We start from the raw sequence: 4,809 nt of genomic DNA on the forward strand, positions 1-4,809 counted from the left end.
CAGGGCACAATCCCATGACCCTGGGATCAAGAGTCAGATGTTCAACTGACTGAGCCACCCAGGCACCTCTCCAGCCGTCTATCTGTCTTAAAGTTTCCTGGTGCTCAAGGGCCCTTCTTGAAAAAACTGGCCATGAACTTTGTCAAACTAAAAGATAAAATAGAGTTTAGCAATGTCACTTTACTACAGGAAAGGGTGAGGAGCAGTGCCTTCACTTAAATATCAAGTAAATATTGCACAGTTGTGAAAATCAGGCCATAGAAAAGACCGTAAATTGTTAGATCTTGACAGTATGAAAATATAAGAAAAATCGTGAGGTGGGACAAGGGAAATGACATCATACTAATGACTTCATCTGTCAGAGAAAAGAGAATTGATCTGATCTTAAGTTGAATGATCTAGTTAAAAACCCAATGCTACAAAATTCTTAATTGATTTCATAATTCCTTTTCTTAACCTTAGAGGAATGTATTAGAAAATAATATATTATGATAAAGATGCATTTGAAGTTAACAATACCTTTAGTTTCATTTAGGTTCTTTTTCTTTCATTAAATAAAAAAAATAAGTGATATATATATATATATATATATATATATATATATATAGTATATACATTGCTTATCTCATATCTATCATTATCTATTTATCATCTATTGAAATTCCTTAATGCCATACATGACCACTATTGGGTCATTCTTCCACTGAAGCTAAGCAGGAAGATTCTAGCAGCTTGTGAAGACCCAGGGTGATCTTACTATTGAGAAAAGTAATTCCTTTAATCATTAGATGTAGGCCACATAGATGTCCCACAGTCTAAGTAATAAAATGAAGAAAAGAATAGCTTTATTCCTATGGTGTTTTTCAATTTTTATTTTAAAAAAATTAAAAAAAAATTTTTAATCTTTATTTATTTTTGAGAGAGTGAGAGCAGGGGAGGAACAGAGAGAGTGGGAGACACAGAATCGGAACCAGGCTCCAGGCTCTGAGCTGTCAGCACAGAGCCCGACATGGGACTCGAACCTACCAACCGTGAGATCATGACCTGAGCCGAAGTCGGACACTTAACCGACTGAGCCACCTAGGTGCCCTTAATAATTTTTTTTGATGTTTTTATTTATTTTTGAGGCAGAGAGAAAGCGCGAGCTGCGGAGGGGCGGAGAGAGAAAGGGAGACAGATCTGAAGCGGGCTCCCCGCTGACAGTAGAGAGCCCCATGCGGGGCTCGAACTCACAAACTGTGAGATGACGTCCTGAGCCGAAGTCAGATGCTTGGCCTACTGAGCCACCCTCAGGTGCCCCTGGTTTTCTCTTTTTAAAGCAAGTTGCTATTGTAAACAGATGCCTACCTGATTTCTACTTAAGCGATTAACCAGTGCTTTTCCTAAATGTCTTACACTTGTGCCCAAGAATCCAGGTTCTTGCATGCTCCACTAATTGAGATACGTGTCTAGCTGACGCTGGTGGTGGCCATCCGTACGCTCTCAGCATTTGCCATTTCCCTGTGCCCAGATGACTTCTTAGTGCAAATCGCTGTCACTCTTTGCGTGTGGGCTTTTTCTGGCTGGCTATAGCTGTGTGCTCGGTCCACACAGGGGCAGCTGGAGGTATGGGGGATCCACTGCCCCCCCAGCAGCCCTCTTATGATGATAGCTGGGAGCTGGTGCGTATGTAGCCCAGCCCACCGCCCCTCAGGTGGGCCAACTCACGCAGTCTCCTCGTGGTTGCCAGCCTGATGAGTCCCAGGTGTGCACAGCTCTTGCCTTCTCTCTCTTTCTCCACCATCTTCCTTCCCACGGGGGCTTCCTAGGGTAAGGTCCAAAATGAACTCCTTTCACTCAAATCGTTGTTTCAGGGTCTACTTCTCAGGGAACCAGACTTAAGACAGTGGTATTACGGCTGTTTCGTAGCAAAGAAAACTGAGGTTCCTTAACGGCTTCTGTTCTGTTGCAGGAAAGTTGGACCAGCCTTTCCGCAGAGACGATCTGCTCCCAGCAGATAGTGAGCAGTAGCTGGCGTCTTTCAGAACAAATCCCCCAAGTAATAGACCGTGAGTTGGTTAAGATGTCAGATGTGTTGTGTATTTTAATTTTATTACGGATATCCTGGTTGTCTTCAGATTGGGTTATCTCAGTTCTGTTTTCTGAGTTGGCTAACGTCTAACCATTGGATCCAGATAGACACCAAATAAACGGGCATCAGAGCCTGCTCTGCTAGGGGAAAGTGGTCGAGAGACCATTGCCAGGCCACAAACCTTATGAAGCTAAGGGACTGGGATTTAACCAACAGGAAACAAATTTTAGGTCCGATGATTTTGTCAGTGCCTTGTCTGATGACACTGGGTCTTTTCTTTGGCAAGCCTCAGGAGGGAATCATTCCTTAAAATGTATTTACTGTTTGGCTGATGCTTTGTAATTAAAGGTTGCCTTTTAAATCTGGAGAAACAAATTCATGTAGATCTATGATTGGCTCCTCGTTTTTAAAGAGCTCAGTTTATGGAACAAGGCAATGTTGTTGAAGTCAAGCTAATCTGTTAGCCAGGTGAGCTGGGTGCTAGTCCCAAAGGCGATTGTGAAAAATGCCTTGTGTCACTCTTTCACAATATGGATCACAGTATGCAATTATATACTTAGTGTTTAGGTTATCTCTTTTAATTTCTGTCTCTGGGGCTAAATCGTTGGCTTTATGAAAGCGAGTCATGCATCTGTCTTGTGTAACTTGTGTCTTAGTACAGCCTCGACAAGTGCCCTTTAATTGCCTATTGAACAAACGAGTACATTACCTGTAGGCCATTTGCAAGGTTACATTTGGATTTTCTGAACCTCGGTTTCCTCGTGTGTAGACTAGAGCTGGTCACGGTGATCCTTAAACTTCTTTCTAGTTCTTTTTTTTTTTTAATTTTTTTTTTTTAACGTTTATTTATTTTTGAGACAGAGAGAGACAGAGCGTGAACGGGGGAGAGGCAGAGAGAGAGGGAGACACAGAATCCGAAGCAGGCTCCAGGCTCTGAGCTCTGAGCCATCAACCCAGAGCCTGATGCGGGGCTCGAACTCATGGACCGAGATATCGTGACCTGAGCTGAAGTTGGAGACTTAACCGGCTGGCCACCCAGGCACCCCTTGTTCATTTTTAGACTACATATAAATGGAGTCACACAGTATGCATTATTCCTTGGTCTTCTTCCGTGAACACTTTGTCAGTGAGATTCACTTGTGCTGGTGTAAAGAGTGGTGATTTGTTTTGTTTATTTGCTGTGTATTATTGTGTATAAATATAACAATATTTATTTATCAGTTCTAGGGGTTTCCCTCAATTTTGGCTATTACCAATAAAATCACTATAAATATTCTTTAAACATTTTTTTTTTTAAGTTCATTAAGAGACAGCACGAGCAGGGGAGGGGCAGAGAGAGAGAGAGAGAGGGAGAAAGGGGATCCCAAGCAGGCTCTGCACTGTCAGCATAGAGCCCGATGTGGGACTCAATCCCATAAACTGGGAGATCATGACCTGAGGAAAAATCAAGAATCAGATGCTTAACTGAGCTACCCAGGCACCCCAATCACCGTAAACATCCTTGTGCTAATCTTTGGGGAGGGGGTATACAATACCGTCTCCCTTGGGTAAATACCCAGAAATTGGATTACTGGGTGATAATATGTGTTTATTTACTGGATTCTGCCAAAGAGGCTTCCAGTGCAATAGTACTCAGCTATCCTCCTCCTAGTAGTATATGGGTTCTAAGAGACTATGGCAAATTTCACTCTGCCTTTCAAAGCCTTTGGTTCCCCAACCTCCTACTTGCAATTCCAGAATTCAGCAAGAGTCCTTTGAAGGGTGGGAAACTGGCCTCATTTTGGATACTTCAAGTTTCCATTCAGTCCATCTGGCTGCCAAAATCCTTGCGGATTTCATTTTCCTCCAGTCCTCACCTAAAACCAGCCAGCTACCTGCCCCCAGTAAGAAGACAGTTGGTGATAGCTCACCCTGGAAAGATTTCCCCTAATCTGAAATTCTAGTTCGTGGAGTTCCCACGGCATCCTTGCACGCTGCCTTCCTTAAGGTATGCTTTTTGTGATTCATCCTTTCTTTCCTAGATGCTGCTAGTGTCAGCTTCCTTTCCAGAAGCAGAAATCCTCTGATTCTGTGAATTATGAATCCAGACACGTTGGGCCCAGTACTATCATACCAGTCACACATCCCATTTGTAGTACTGGGATCAAAGAGAAGAATGAACCCCCGATTTTGGCCCTCGTTTGTTTTAGAATCGTAACCCTGGAAGCAATCTTGAGGACCTGCTTACTCTATTGATGACCTTGCTCATGTGCAATGGTTCACACTGAGCGAATTTTGATAGGCTCGAAGTCACTTAAAATTATGCTTGGAGTGGGTAATAAAGAAATCCGGTGCTGTTCGATAACTCTTTTCATCTCTTGTCTCTTTTTGTCCAACGTTCTGTAAACCCCTCGTACCCTCTACAATAATCTCTGCCCTCCCTCCACCAAGCTTCTGCTTCATCGTCCTCCCTTAATTTCGAATCCAACTATGAAAGGAGAAAAGGTGAGAGAGAGAGAAGGGAAAAAGGGAAAAAAGAAGGCTAAGATAAATCAGGCAAAGAGTGTGCTTTGTGCTCAGGGTAGCAAATTTGCATGTGTGTGTGTGTGTGTGTGTCCACGTGCAAGCATGTGTGTGAGCGTGTTTGTATGCGTTAGGGCAGGCTTGTGTCCGAACTCCAAACCTGCACGTTTACAATTAACTTAAGCAAAATTTTCTGGCCCAAACTTCCAAAGAAAAGTTTTTCATTAAAACTGAAT

General features: G+C 42.9%; 1 long non-coding RNA gene across 1 annotated transcript; it reads left to right on the forward strand.

Moving 5' to 3' along the window:
• The first annotated feature begins 1,279 nt into the window (after positions 1 to 1,279).
• On the forward strand, positions 1,280 to 4,589 carry LOC123381185. The gene is made up of 3 exons (XR_006587902.1): positions 1,280 to 1,809; positions 1,952 to 2,048; positions 4,093 to 4,589. It is a non-coding gene; the product is annotated as an uncharacterized LOC123381185 (long non-coding RNA).
• The last annotated feature ends 220 nt before the right edge of the window (positions 4,590 to 4,809 follow it).

The sequence above is a fragment of the Felis catus genome, chromosome D3 (genome assembly GCF_018350175.1).
Source record: "Felis catus isolate Fca126 chromosome D3, F.catus_Fca126_mat1.0, whole genome shotgun sequence".
In the NCBI taxonomy this organism is placed as follows: domain Eukaryota; kingdom Metazoa; phylum Chordata; class Mammalia; order Carnivora; family Felidae; genus Felis; species Felis catus.